This window comes from Pinus tabuliformis, chromosome Q, assembly GCF_031772625.1.
Source record: "Pinus tabuliformis cultivar Carrire ecotype Pingquan chromosome Q, CPIR1, whole genome shotgun sequence".
Taxonomy (NCBI): Eukaryota; Viridiplantae; Streptophyta; class Pinopsida; order Pinales; family Pinaceae; genus Pinus; species Pinus tabuliformis.
In genome coordinates this window covers 103,662,096-103,677,874 of record NC_142296.1, presented here as the reverse complement: position 1 = coordinate 103,677,874, position 15,779 = coordinate 103,662,096, and the positions used below count along the sequence as shown (strand labels likewise).

The following is a 15,779-nucleotide window of genomic DNA, read 5'->3' as shown; positions in this document are numbered from 1 at the left end:
TTTTTACTTTTATTTTTATTATTTTTGTCATGACGATGAGCCACACTCGTTGGTTCGAAACGTCTCGACATTCTATCATGTGATTTATGCCGAAAAGACTTTTCTCATAAACATAACATAACAAGTCAAGATATTTTTACTTTTATTTTTATATTTTTGTTTACATAACATAACACATCAAGATAATTTCACTTTTATTTTTATTATTTTTGTTTAAATAACATAACACAAAATAAAAAAAGACATTACAACATCTCCTCCATATTAATAATTTAAAAACACACAATATAATTAATGTACATTTAATTTATTTTTTAAAACTATTAAATTAATAAATAAATAATCATAATCATATAAATATATATAAAACTATTATGTACATATATATAATCATATAAATAACATTTATAAAACTTAATTATTATTTTTATGTAAACAAATTAAATGCATATTCCACGCTATAATGACTCCTAAATCTAGAGGCCTTTCCACAAAACTAATAATTCATTTGTTCTCATGAATCATAACCTTACTCCACTTAATATTTTCCATTCACTTATTTGGTTTACTATCTAAACATGCAAATGTACAAAGTAATTAGCTAACATTCCATTCACTTATTTTATTTACTAATCAATATTTATTAAAATATAAGATAACATCCAGATTACAATAATGATTGACACTTGGGTCACTGCTGGGAGGAGAGAAAATAATGGAAATTCTATTTAGCACTCGAGTGCCCATAAAAAGGAGAATTAAAACATTAGAACTTCTTATTTGAATACTTTTAAGAATTCAAATAATGTGATAATTACTATCTTAAAGTAATTTATTAAATTTTATTAAAAATTAAAAATTATATGATATTATCTTGAATGGAAAGAAAAATATTCATGAAATTTACATTTATGGAAAATAGTTTAAATAAAATATTTAAATCATTTTATATTATATATATATTTTAATAAAAAATTATTGAAATTTTAATTTACATTTTTTAAATTTTAAATAGATTGAAAGTTTTAAAATCACTATTTATTTAATATTTCAAGTTTATTTTTTTTTTCCAAGGAAAAAAACGGTAACCTTTTATTAACGAATTAATGAAAAGTTACACTAGCAGATGCATTGAAGCATTCCGTAAGCTGCCACATGGGCACGAGTGCTTTCGCACCCTACGCAACGTTAGGAGACTAACGTGCACAAAGAATAAGAAGAGAGAAGAGAGGAGAGAGAAAGAATAAGAAAAGAGAAGAGAGGAGAGAGAAAGAAAAAGGGCAAAAAGAACTGAATTCCGGCTGTGAGTAAAACTCACGCTTCAAGTTTTTCTCCCCTTTTTCTTTTCGACCTTGCGCCACTCTCCTTGAGTGGGCTCGATCGAAGCAATGACTAGCTGTGTTTCTGCATTCTGTGTGCCTGTTTCTTTGTCTGAGTCTGAGGTATCTGAGAGGTGATGCCGTTTGATGCCTCCCATACTTTGATCCGCTCTTGTCATCTCTGCCTGATTCTTCTCTGCCTGATTTGAGTGAAACTGTGAGTCCTTTGTGACTGATGTGGTACCCTTCTGGGTCTCCTTTTCTTGGGAAAACTCTGCATTCTCTGCGGGAGGCTCTTCCTCCTCTGCTTCTGATTCTTCGTCTTCTGAGTCTGGGGTGGAGAATTGCCATCCTTTCCTCTGCTTCCCTTTCTGCTTCTTTTTACTGTTTGTTTTCTTGGCTTCTGGACATGTGCTTTGCAAGTGTCCTGTCTGCCTACAGAGCCTACATCTGAAAGCGGTGTTTTCATAGTCTAATGCTTGCAACCAATTTTGTTGTTTGTAGATCAGCCTAATGTTGTCCGGCAACCCTTTGCTTAGATCTACTTCCACACAAATGCGTGCGAAAGTGTAGATCCTTTCATCAATCCTTTCCAGATCTGTTTTGATGTATTTCCCTATGCTGTTCCCAATACCTTCCAGTACTTGTTCACTCCAGAAGTGAAGGGGAAGGTTGTGTAGGCGAACCCAAACCGGCACTGTGGTTACAGTCATTTTGTTTGGATCAAAGTCTGGAAACCATGGGGTCATAAACAGCCCCGCTGTTCCCCAAAACCAAGGCCCAGCGCTGATGACTGTATCTCTGACTTCCTTGTCTGTAAATCTTACAATAAAAAACCCCTTGGAGCATAGATGTATATCACATTCCATGGTCCAATTGGTGAAGATCCAGTGGAATAGATCCAATGGCTTAGGCCAAAAACTGTTAAAACGACATATAAGGGCCTGCGTTTCATAGGACTTTACGAAATCATCAAGTCCTGTAGAATCAAGGTTCAGTGCTGGGGATTGCCCCAGTTGATCTACTATGTATGGCCTGGGCTTATATCCGCCGTTGTCTGGCGAGGGCCCTGAGTTTCTGTTGCCTTGTAAAATGTTTTTGTAGGATGTGCCTCCCTTGGGTTGATGTTGGGGTGCTGTCTTCCCCTTGTCTCCCCCTGAGGAGCTTGACTGTCCCTGAGGCTGAGCCCCTCCTCTCATCCTCAGATTTAAAACAATGTTTGTTCCTGGGCTGATCTCATAGTTTTTCATTGTTCTAGAGTCCTGGAGGGACCACCTACCCCTGACCAGATGTTGGATCTGGACTGGGTATCCCATCTCTGTCCATATCTGCTGTTTTAGCTGCAAGATGGTGTCTCCTGCATGAACCCACACTAATCGGGTTTTCCCCGCAGGGGGTTTAACAAAAATCTGAAAACGATTTGTTCTTACCTTCCCTGGCTGTGAACAAACTTCCAGATCTGGCCTCGTTTTGGGTCGTCTTTCTTTGTGCATGTCTGGATCTACGAGCCCTCTGCTCGATCTATGCTTGGTGCCACCGATCTGCTGCCTGGGATCTCGACTGTTGGCTGGATCAGGTAGATCTAGGCCGGATCTGCAAAGTTCTGGCCAATGCTTTGAAAGAGGGCGCGGATCTGCAACATGCATACCCTCCCTGCCATTGCTCCGCGCGATCTGTGACTGGCGCGTCCTGGCCTCTAAGTGCCGTATGTCATGATGGCAGAACGCATGTTTCCTTGAGGCAGAAAACCCCATAGATTCTTTGCCGTGGTGATCTGGAAGGGTTTGGGCCGTTTGTCTGCGCCATTTCACGGAGGAGGCCCTTTCAGCATCGTAGAGAGCGATGCTCACCGTAACCCCGAGCCCTGGAACGCCTTCGGCCCCTGCAACAGTCTTTGGACCGGCTGCGGCCGCGAAACGATCTCTGCAAAACCTAATACTCGCCATCGACCGCAGCTTTTTCCTCCCAATATTTCAAGTTTATATTCACTGAAAATTTTATATTTCAAATTTACATTTATTATTTTTTTACATTTTATTAAAATTAGTGTTATTATATAAATTAAATAATTAGCAAATGTTAATAGGTATCAATCTATAACAAGCTTGAAAACATTTATTTCATCATACATCTCTAAATTATTAAAATTTAAAAAATTATATAAATTAATAACAATAAAAAGAATTAATTGCCCAGAAATGTGCTCTCAAGCTCACTGAACATTTTAACTTGGTCAAAATAAAATAAAAATAAAAATAACAAGCTCTAAGGGTTAGTTCAATTAGTCGAGTTCCCGCCATTAAAGCACTTTGCTAATGGGAGGTCATGGGGTTAATTCTTGCACTTTGCTAATGGGAGGTCATGGGGTCAATTCTCCTTAATGCTCTCAGGGTTAGGCTTTGCTAATGAGCTGATGAGAAGTGATCCATTCAGATAGATTTGCCTTAATAGTTTGCGTGGACATAGTGGCCACCAATATATGATGTCCGTGAACCACATAAAAAAATAATTATAATAAAAATAAAAATGACCCATGATATTGAGAACCTCATGTGGAATATAACCTATTTAAAGGAGGAATTTAAACTAATTAACTCTTGAGACACAAACCTCTTTTAGAGTAAAAATTGATTTGATCCCTTTAAGAGCTTGATAGATCCATAATTAAGATGGATCTAGAGTGATATATAAGTTGAACATATTAACAATTTAACAAAACATATAACAAGTTTCTTAACCATAGAAATTCACCCCCACTTTATCATGGATATAGTTGAACATATTAACAATTTAAAAAAACGTGCAACAAGTTTCTTAACCATATAAATTCACCCCACTTTATCATGGATATTCTAATTTGTAGATAGGGCAATATCATGACTTATCAATACCACATATCCAATAAATCATAACTAATTTCATATAACACTTGTTCATATAATAGTAAGAGTACACTAAATGATTAAGATAAGCAGATAACTTCCCTGACAGGATTCTTCCTTGATTCCACGAAACTACATTCTTAAACTCTTTTTCATTGGGCTCAAAGATTAGGTGAATCTAAATTTTTTTAGGTTGTTCTTAATCAATACAGAACATGTAGACTCTTACTTCATCATTAAATTATCAATGTTAAAAAACATCCCAGTAATCACTAAAGAGCGACACGTGTGCGCAAAATATCTGCCGGACGCACTACATAGTATGTCGGCGCCCTATATAGTATGTCGGTTGGGCTTGGTGGAGAGACATACAAATAATAGGTGGGCGGAGTCATTATCGGCCACCAGCACAGAAAAACAGCAGATAAATTATCAACAGCGAAAGAAGAGGGAGAAGGGAAGACGGGTGGAAGGGGGTTCGATACCCCTTTCTTTGCCCATGGGAACATTGGCTCTACCTCCAGGTTTCAGGTTCCATCCCACAGACGAAGAACTTATCTCCTGCTATCTCAAGGGCAAACTCAATCATGCCCTTAAAGAAGCAGAGCTCGAAGTCATTCCCGAGGTCGACGTTTACAGAAACGAGCCCTGGGATTTGCCTGGTAACTAAAATTTTATTTTCTTGGTTCACAGATTTATGGGATCTCGTTAAGTAGTAGTGACTTGATTATGCTTTTGAAGTAATATCTCTTAGGCATTAGTTCTCATGGCGGCTGTAACGAAATTTTAGACTTACATTTTGACCCATTAATTGGGGGTTAGCATATGGTAGACTTTTAAGTGGAATTGCGAGCTGAAATGATGGCGGTAACTGCGGTCTTTTGTAAAATGATGGTCCATGGGTTGCATTTCTGGTTCCTGTTCGCAGGTCATGTTAAAGTAGATTTCAGTAATAACCTACCTGTTAATGAATTTCACTCACCATCTTAAATCCTCGTAACTCTAGGTTTTAGTTACAGAGAATGTAACTGCAGGTTATAGTAACATAGGATATAACATCAGGTCGTTTGAACAGAGTCGATGTTACTGAATTACTGTATTGGATTGTGGGAGGCATCCGTTATTCGCAAGTCTTCTAACCTATCTATCTTTGGATAGTAGCTCACAGAATTAGTCCATCAGATTCCTTGGGTGGTTATGTTAGAAGTAATTTCAATGTGAGTACATTGAATGGCCGCCCCATTTTGTTGAACTGTTTACATAGAATGCCAATAGGGTGAAACATATTCAAGAAGATGACTTTGAATCGGAACAAGTGGCTTTGGGTAGGTTCCAAGAAGGGGACATTCAAGGATTCAATGGCTTGCAGATTGCCAAACCTGGTTATATTAATGAAAATTTCAATTAGAGAATACAACTGAACTTTTAAAGTCAATTTTGATTAATAGTAAATGCAAGGGCTTACTGATTCCTAGTGCTTCCAATACTAAATTCGAATTTACTAAATATAGAGAGTAACTTTTTGGTTATTGTAGGTTGTGTTAAAGCAATTAAACTAGAACATTCCACCACAATGGCTCTTGAATTTTTAGTATTAACAGTGTTAAGTACATTAAAATAGATGTCGGTAGTATTACTCCAAAGAAATATTTGTTTATTCCGACCGGCGGTTGAAATATTATGGCATAACATTCAATAAGTATTATTTTCACAGCTTCTTAGCTTAGAATATGTATATCGATAATAATTATTAATGACAGTGGACTGATGCAGCTTATCAAGTTTCCCGGAACAGTTATGTTCAGTTTTTCAGTAACAATAGTTAATGGGATGATCTGGATTTTCTCAGTTGGGTTTGCAGAAGTGTAAAAATTCTGGTAAGAAGACACATGATGATTTACTGTTGCATAGTTTCCGAAAGATTTTCACGTTAACTAGACGATTATTATGTTAACTGCAATTCAGTAATTAGTGGACAAGGACTCGTGATCGAAATGAACCTTGTGCAATTCTGCACGGATTATGCCTGTAAAGTAAATTTTGGTGTTAAAAAAATTGCCTTTGCATAGGTTGACCGTTGACACCTCTTTTCTTCGAACTAAACTCAATATACATAATGTTTCATAATTGAAATGAGCTTGTGTGTTTTGCAGACGAATCTTTCCTGTAAAATAAATTTTGGTGTTAAGAACATGATGTTGCACATGTTCCTGGACCTGATTATATGGTAAGTAAAATTCAGCAATGAGTACAATGACTTACCCTTGAATCTTTTGCAATTTTGCAGAAAAATCCTTCCTGCCCAGTCGTCATACGGAGTGGTATTTCTTTAGTTCTTGTGATAAGAAGTATCCAAAGGGTTCACGCACTAATAGGGCTACTGAAGCTGGGTATTGGAAAGCCACAGGAAGGGATCGTAAAGTTTACTCTCGAGCAAGTACAGTAGGAAAAAAGAAGACTCTAGTTTTCTATAGAGGCCGGGCTCCACAAAGTGAACGAACTGATTGGATAATGCATGAATATCGTCTTGAGGAAAAGGAATGTGAGGCAGGACCTTGTTTGCAGGTATTATTTATGAATTATTCGTTCTTTGGGATGCTGTTTGTAAGTGAAATGTATTTGTTTGGATACCATCATATCGAAAACATCATCAATATTCATATGCATAGATAGAGACATATGCACATACATACACCTCTTTTGTTTTGAAGATATTTCTTCAAGGCTAAAATATAATGAATGAGCTAGAAAAGTCCCATTTGAGTTTTATGGAACTGGATTTAAGAAAATTAAATGGTTGACTAGTATGATAGGTGTAATTTTGATTGACAATTAGATATGGCATGTGCACTTATGAAAATTCTCTTATATATTGCCATCCAATCTGAAATAAGTATTGGGCAAATGAAAGGTATTAGGGTTTTCAAGAAATGTAAAGCGTTATTGCCCTGCATCTTCCTGTTGCAGAGACATGTACTCATTATCTCCCCCATCTTGGGGGATGCCTTCTCATCTTCTTTATGTGGGGAGGTGCCCTTGATCAAACTAAAGGGATGTTCCTTCAAAACGATTCAAAACTATGGTTAGTATTGTCTAATACATTGCCTAATATTCTCATTTTTAAGGTCTGTGTCCTCCATGCCCAATTATCTGATTTAAGGTCTGATTTTGGTCTAATTTGCATTTCAATGCCCTGCAATCTATTATATGAATTTGCCTATGAAGTTATCCCAAATTCTAATAGTCTAACCCACATTTTTCATGTCCAACTAGCTGATATAGAGTGCTAGTCGATATATTTCATGTATAGTAGCTGTACAAATGTTGGATTTTTATTTTCTATTGCCTGGCAATATGTTATAGAGATCCAACTAGTGTGTCTAGTGCCAAAACATACACTACACACTTACAAACTCTCCCAAGATAATTGTGTACCCTTCTCATGAGTTTTGCATGCCAATTCGCTTTGATCTACTTGATTCTCTTCGCTGATGGAAGGCCTTGTTGGTTCTTTTGGAAATCACTAAGAGTATTGGTTCTACTAATAGAAGTCATTAAATAATTTTCAACGAATTGTTAATCACTCCAAATTTTTCTTCAAGTGCTAAAAAACTGAAGCAATTCTTTGAGACAAATTTCTTAAGTATAAATAAATTTCCATTGCTTCCTTAATTATTCCTAGTTGCCTACTAATATTTACTGTGACAGAGGATCTGGCACCATTTAACAATTTTTTCGTTTTTTTAACTTTTTGGGTTATATTGGGGGTGATTGCTGCTGTAGCTTTAGGTGTTTGAATAGCTAAATGAGGCGTAAATAGAGGTTTGGGACTAAGAGCCCTCTCCAGCTCACTTATCTTTCTTTTTGACCTCATATTTTCAACCTCTTCCTTGTTGAAGGTACAAGTTTCATGGGCGTGGTCCAATGGTTAGGTGGGGAGGTTTGGTCCCCATAGGTCTCGTGGTCCAATCCTGAGTAGGACTATGTATGCCTGAGAGCCACTACTCCAAGCTAGCTTCAGGCACGATCTTCAGATTTAGTGTCCTAGTTAAACCCTAGTTTAATTCTTATTCTCAGCCCTAGTTTTCATTAGCAATTGTTAAAGGGTTGTTTTATTTTTATGTTGCACTGGCAGTGGGGATAGTTAGACGGGGGTATAGGGGGATGGGTTTCTGGGATGGCTAGAGCCCACCACCAAATTTTCAGGGGATGACAGGTTGGGGATGACAAGTGCAGCAACTATTTTTTATATTTATTAAAAAATGAAAAATAAAATAAAATTTAGTAATTCACCATAAGCACGAATGATAAATTAAATTATAAAAATTAGAACTATTACTAATTTTGAAATTCAAATTACAAGATAAAATACTAAAGTCTAATATTGTCTAATCATCATTGTGCATCACAAAAACAAATCTTGTCATCATTGTCCATTGTCAAGAACTTAAGAAGTACAATTAGTCTACTACAACCTACAATCTACTACTGTCTTCATAATCATTCTATGATGCATGATGAATCATCTCAAAATTTAAGTAGCAACTAACCTTTAAAGTCTAAAAGTAAAATTTAATAAAACGATAAACATGAACAAGTCATTAAAATTTAATTATAAATCCCAAATTAAGAGTCTAGAAATTAAGAACCTTGCGGGACGTGTCATCGGTGTAATGTATATTACAATCATTTAGGATCATTATTATTTACAGAGCACAAAGAGTATTACCATACCGTCTATTTACCTTATAAAATTAAGCGCTAAAGATGAGTTAGCCATTGTAATGCTTATTTCAGGAGTAACAAAATGTTATGTACAAAAGTAATAATGTCATAAAGTGAAATAAATTATATACAATAAATGATGTTTATGTTATTGTATCTAGGGAATTAGTTGACTGGTTCCTGCAATGAATAATGAAACTTGCTATGTATATAGACAACACCACTAGTAATTTAGTAGCACATTGATATATCATCTAGTCTCTCCTGCATGTCTCTTGCATATATTTAACACGGTAGTAAAGTCATGGTGATTATGGCATGCGGAAATTTCAAAGATTCACGCTAAGAAAAGGTTTGTCACAGACATGGAGAAAGAGACAAGTTCAAATTGAATGCAAATTAATTCATGGAGTATAGTGACTGTAAATTGTAAACATGAATAAGTCATTAAAATTTAATTATAAATCCCAAATTAAGAGTCAAATTTCACCCCATCGTTCAACACTTACCTCACCTACAACCATCGCTCGACTTCTCTTGGCTCTGATTACCTTTGTCATCGCAAATGGAGTTTCCGTTGTGAATGGAGTTCTTTGTTCAATGTTTACCTTCGCCCGCTGTCTCAGAGTTCGTTTGACTCTTACCTGCAACCCTCGGAACTTGTTTCCCTGCAACCTTCGCTCGAGCTTAATGTTTACTTGCAACCTTCGTAGCGTGTGTTTACCTTCGCTGTTGTGTCTCTGTAACAATGTTTACCTTCACTGTTGTCGTGTAGTGTAGTGTAGTGTGTAGTATGTGATAGGTTCAATTTAGTGTGTGTATGTGATAGGTTTAGTTTAGTCAATAGGTTTAGGTTGTGATAGGTTTTAGGTTTCAAAATTTGTTTTTTAATATTTTGACTTTAAAGTTTAGAACTTAGGTTTTAAAATTTATTCTTTTAATTCAAATTTTTTTGAAGTTTAATGTGCTTGATATCGGGGGACGTCGTAAAGTAACTTGAAAAGTACCCAATTTTTCGAGGGACGGCTTGGAAGTCCCCAAGTCCTCGATGGAGTTCCCTGCTAATTGGGGAAGTTTCCAACAAGTTCCAAAGTACTTGGATTGTCGAGACGTAGGAAACTCCATGAATTTTGGTGGGGACGGGTCCCCATGCAACATAATTACCTATTTTATTACTGAAATATATCATCTTTTGTGCAAGTTTTTGTAACAACCATAGTTTTCTTTTCTTTTGTAGTCACTGGGGTTCCCTCTTTGACTAATATTGACTTGTTAAACATTACAAATTGTCTTAGAAACTTCATATGCTAAAATCTGGAAATTGCTCTAATTAAACCACCTTGTCCTAATTTTGAATGTTGCATTTTATGTGTCGTGAGTAGTTAATATAAGAGTCCTTAGACCTGATTTCCTCGTCTTAGAAACCTTTGTTTCAACCTTTAGGGCAACGATACTTTGTCCAAGGCATGCTCTACATATTTAGAGGAGCTCTCTTTCCATTATAAAGCGACATGTGGCATGGTTAACATGGTCCAAGCCTATAAACAAAGATCAAATGCCTACTTTGACAAATTGGAAAAATGACAAGTGGCAAGTTGACCTATGCAATGGTGAATATGGACCCAAGTCAAAATTAGACCTATAAGCATATAGAAGACGGTGAAAGAATCATCTTCACTCATGAAGCGGAACGTTAGGGTTCATGGGCTCTAAAAGAGTTGCGATAGAGTTTGAAAGGTGTAGAAATTGTGAAATGCTTTGATAACATGCAAAAAATTATGAAAATATGGAGAATAATGAAAAACATATATTTCACCTCTTAAGAAGAGGTTTCTTGGATCTTAACCTTGTGAATTTTCATCCTTAGGTATGTTATGAAAAAACAACGACAGAAGTGGACAATATTTCAATCCTCAACAATGCCAAACATCTAGGCAAATCTAAGAGAAAAGATACCAAAGTGTTTTGATAAATTTTAGTTCTTTAGGGCAATCTTATCATGCATAACCCGGAGGTAAAAACTCCTATTCATTCTAGGGCAAGCTTATCATGCATAACCTAGACTTGGAAACTCCTATTTACAACAATAAATACATTGGTAAAACAATCCTTATTTTCATCCATTCCATTGTTAAATCACCTGGAAGGCATATTCCGTTGGAAATTACAAACCACGAAGAACTTCGATGGATAAAAATCAAATTTGCAATTTATAGAAGTATTGAACAATTGAGAACTTTAGTAATATGCATAAGGTCAAGTTGTTGTACATAGTCTTATAAAATGGCTAGTACAATCCACTAGCTTTCCAAAACCTTAGCTAGGGATAACAATGAAAAATCGTAGCTCAACCAAGGAGATCCAACATGAATCACCTAAGCTAGTTCTCCAAAGCAAGATGTTGCCTCTTGTTCTTCTTCTTCACCAAGCATAAGTTGGGGTTTTATCTCAACACCCTAATCTTGAAATTTCCGAAGGGATAAAACCCTAACCCTAGACTTCAAGATGCTCCAAGAAGATCAAGAAGCCCAAGCGACTCCAAGAGAGAGAGAGAGAGAGAGAGAGTACAAATGAAGATAAAAGAGAGAGGATGAATGATGGGTATGACATGAGTGAGTGAAGGACTCTCTCCAACTCTCTCCTTTTCCTATATATATATATATATATATATGAGAGGTAAGGGAGTCCAATAATACAATGTTGGCCAAATCCCTTTCAAGCAACCTACAATAATCACATGTATGTTCACACAAGTGAAGTGCTTCACTTTAAGGGTACAAATGTAAAGCTCCAAGGTGATCCCATACACAATGAGGGCTCTGAGATGATGTAGCTACACAAGGTGTGCCCATGCTCCTTCGCCCCAAGCCCACATGAATTCCTGTTCCTCCTTCTAAACCATTCACTCTTCTTGGTCCACTCCCCTTGCATGAACTTTGTTACAACCTAGGGCATCTCAAAGGTAACTCTAAGCTGCTATATAGGAATCCAAGCTATCTCATGCTATCTAATGCCCTCTAAAATGCACAATGCTTCGCCAACTATGTAGGGTGTTCTCAAAGGAACTGAACCTTCCCATGTGGCCATCATAAAGGATGTCTCCCAAGCTGTCAAGAGAGCTCCAATGCCCTAGGGTAGAATACCAAACAAGCACCTAGTTGATGTCAAGAAACTATTAAACTAGTTGTCTCTAATATGCAAATCCATCACGAGCCATCTCTCATTTGCAATACATCTTCACTACCTTTTTTAAAGCTTATAAATAGAAGGCAATTCGTGTAAAGGCAAGATTTTCATGAAGTTAGAGAGCAATGCGGGAATACATGTTAGATTCTCTCTTTTTGGTGTGTGAACGTTTCTTTCTTGTTGTCATGTTGTTCATAGCTTTGAGTTTGTGAATTTTCTGGTATGAAGACATGATTTGTAAATAGGTCAATTTATTAGCTTATTCTAGATTTCCAAAATTGAATGCTTAATTTCACTATCTTACTCATATTTTAGCGGTGGCAATGAAAAAAGTTGATATGTGAAGAAAGGTTTTCCTTACGTTCTCAAGTTGTTTACAAGTTGAAGTTTGTGCATCTTTGATATGAGTGCAAGATTAGTAAGTTGTGAAATTTGTCACCATTGGATGCTTACTTGCATTCACTACCTTAGTTTTCATTTATTATGTTAAAAAACTTGTGGTTGATTTTCGCAGGCTCAAATTTTATTTCAATTTCACAAAAAAATTTGCACCTAACAACCAATTGTGGGTTTGGAAGAAGCTAAATTTCCTCTTTCCTCACAATCTTTTAAAGCAACAACCAAAAGGAAATTTACTTTACTTTGTTAATTGTTTCTAGATTAGTAGATTATTTGCAACAATTATACTTTTCATTCACTTTCAACTTCTTAGATAAGTTTTGGGAGGGTTACGAAATGAGTATTTTGGCTTTCAAGGCATTATGACAGTTTGGATCCGCATGACTATTGTCCCTTTGGGGTCTTAATCTCATTTCGACCATTTGAATTGATGCTTGTGGCTTCCCAGTAGGGCTATCAAGGTTTCATTTCATCGGTTCACTTAGATAACAATATAAATTCACTAATAAAAGGAATGATAGAATAGATTTGTATTAGTTAACAAAAGAAATCACTAAGCTTAACTTTCAATCTTGAACTATTTGCATACTCATCTTCTTTCAATCGTTGATTCTTTTAGAACTCTATTCAAACGCAAGTTGCAATTATTGGTTTCCTTCATTAAAAAGGAATGATAAAGTATATTTGTATTAGTTAATAAAAGGAACCACCAAGATTTTCCATCAATCTTGAACTATTTGTATACTTATCGTCTTTCAGTGATTGATCCTTTTAGAACTTGGTTCAAAAACCAATTGCAATTGTTGCTTCCTTTCATTAAAATTAAAAAAAATGGCTTCTATGTCAAGTTTCATGAATTGATATCAACGTGATTCCTTCCTTTAGGATGAATGTTTGCTGACCCAAAGTTGTGAAAACATGTGCATAGTTTTAAGATAGTTTCTTGCTTTGGTCCTTTGGTTTTAGCAAGTTCTTCTTTCTCTACTTGGAGGTTTTCTTTTAGGTTGGGTATCACTATGTTTTATGTCATGTAAAAACAAAACACAAATAAATACACAAATCACTTTGTTCTCATTCTTGTATTCTTTAAATTGAGTACTTTACACAACAATGTGCATGGTTTTCTTTCACAACTTTAGTAATTTCCTTTCCCAACTAGTGGAGTTACCATTTCTATATTCTAAATTAGACTACTCTCCGAATTCAACTTTTGCATTTACTTTCATTATGTATAATAGTTTCAAATTTAACTTTTCAATTATGTATAACAAAACCCTAATTACACTTGGAAATGATGGAGGAGAAAACCCAACATCAATGAACCAAATTACCTTGCATTTGTATAATCATTATCAATAAGTTGCTTTCCCAACTAGTGGAGTTCCCATTTCCTAAATTAGTTTACTTTTGAAATTTTCAACCTTTGTATTTACTTTCAATGCATAGAATAGTTTCAATCTCAATTTTTCAATTTTGTACAATAGAATCCTAAGTAAACAAGGAATCGATGGATGAGGATGCCCATCATTAATAAATCACTTACTTTAGATTTGTACAATCAATATGTGGTCTTAGGTCCTTTTCCAACAACATTGTTAAGGATTTGATGGAGTTGTGGTCTTAAAATTTATTGCTCCCAACCGAGGGACCTTTATACCTATGGCGACCTTCATCAAGACCCTGGCATAAAAGGAACATGCTGTTGCAAAAGACTAAGAAATCTTGTTTACAACTTTTTACTCTTAATGTAATGTGTTTTCCACAAAACCTTTGTTTCACATTTTGTTAATTTGAACCCCCATTTTGAGGTGTTAGATTTCCCATTTGGCCAGACATGGGGCATTTGTTGCCATTTTTGGTTTTGAGATAGAAAATGTTGACTCCATTATGGAGCTTTTAGACTTTTTGCTCCTTTTTATAATGATAACATGAGCACATAAAGAGAAACAAAGATTGCATTAATATATGAGAAAACAAAAGGTTTTCTTATTGAGTCAATCCACTTTATGATTGTGGGAATAAATCATAAAATCGTAAAATAATGCCTATGTTTAATATTTAATTGAATATTATAATATGATATAACAACCTCCCCTAATGGTTAATGTACTATTTACACCAGGCTGATCCCAAAATTTTACATATTTTTTAGGACACAAAGGCTTGGTGAAAAGTCTGCAATTTGGTTCTCTATGGGATGGTATTGCAACTCAAATAGATCCATCTTCTACATGTTGTTTGATGAAGTGACAATGTATCTAATATGCTTGGTACGCTCATGGAAGACTGGATTCTTGGCTAGTTTGAGCACTACCCGATTGTCATAGAGTAGCGGTCTTGGCTTCATTTGTTGCCTCTTCATATCTAAAAGCATCCTTTTGAGCCACATTGTTTCACATGTTTCTTTTGCTACTCCTTGATATTTTGCTTCTGTTGAAGAAAGGTTTAAGAGATTGCGTTTTGCCAATCCATGTGACTACACTTGTGCTAAGGTTGAAAACGTATTGAAATGTTGATTTTCTATCACCCACAAAACCTTCCCAATCTAAATCTTCAAATCCACATAACCTATTGCCTTTTCTTTTGCTGTGCAAAATTCCAAAGTTAGATGTCCCTTTCACATATGTCAATTTTTTTTTGTTGTAGTTCAATGATTTTCCATCGTTGTTGCCTTAAATTTGGAAATGGAGCTCACAATGTAATTCAAATTACGCTTAGTGGTTGTAAGATATATCAAGCTCCCCACTAGCTGCTTGTAGATTGACTGATTAATTGTCCTAGAGTTGGTCTTGGGTGAATGCTTCAATGTTTTCTCAGTAGGTGTAGACAAGATTTTGCAATTTATCAATCTAAATACGTGAAACAAACTCTTGGCCTATTTTGTTTAGGAGATAAAAACACTGTTACTTGTGTGCCAAACTTCTACATGTAGACAATAATATAGGATGCTTAGGTTAGTCATGTCAAGAGCCTTTGTGGTATTGGATTTGGCTTGTTCAATAGAACTTGCTTCACTATTGTAGCTTCAATATTGTAACACTGATTTCATCTACGCAAATGAATAGTAAAATGTTATCATTACCAATGCTTTTAATGTATAGATTTGAATCCAAAGGACTCTGTTGGAACCCTTATTTATCTGTCAAGCTTAATGTACCATGCCTGAGGTGTGTGCTTTAAGCCATATAAGACCACCTTAAGTTTGCAAACAAGATACTCCATCCTTAGTAACTGGAATCCTTATGGTATATACATGTATACCTCTTTC

At 35.6% G+C, this 15,779-nt stretch overlaps 1 pseudogene across 1 annotated transcript in view; it reads left to right on the top strand.

Moving 5' to 3' along the window:
* The first annotated feature begins 4,582 nt into the window (after positions 1 to 4,582).
* The window catches only part of LOC149218441 (uncharacterized), a 179,023-nt pseudogene continuing 167,826 nt past the window's right edge, over positions 4,583 to 15,779 (top strand). The window contains exons 1-2 of the transcript XR_016249169.1: positions 4,583 to 4,863; positions 6,489 to 6,766. The product of XR_016249169.1 is annotated as an uncharacterized LOC149218441 (transcript). The remainder of the gene's footprint in view (positions 4,864 to 6,488; positions 6,767 to 15,779) is intronic.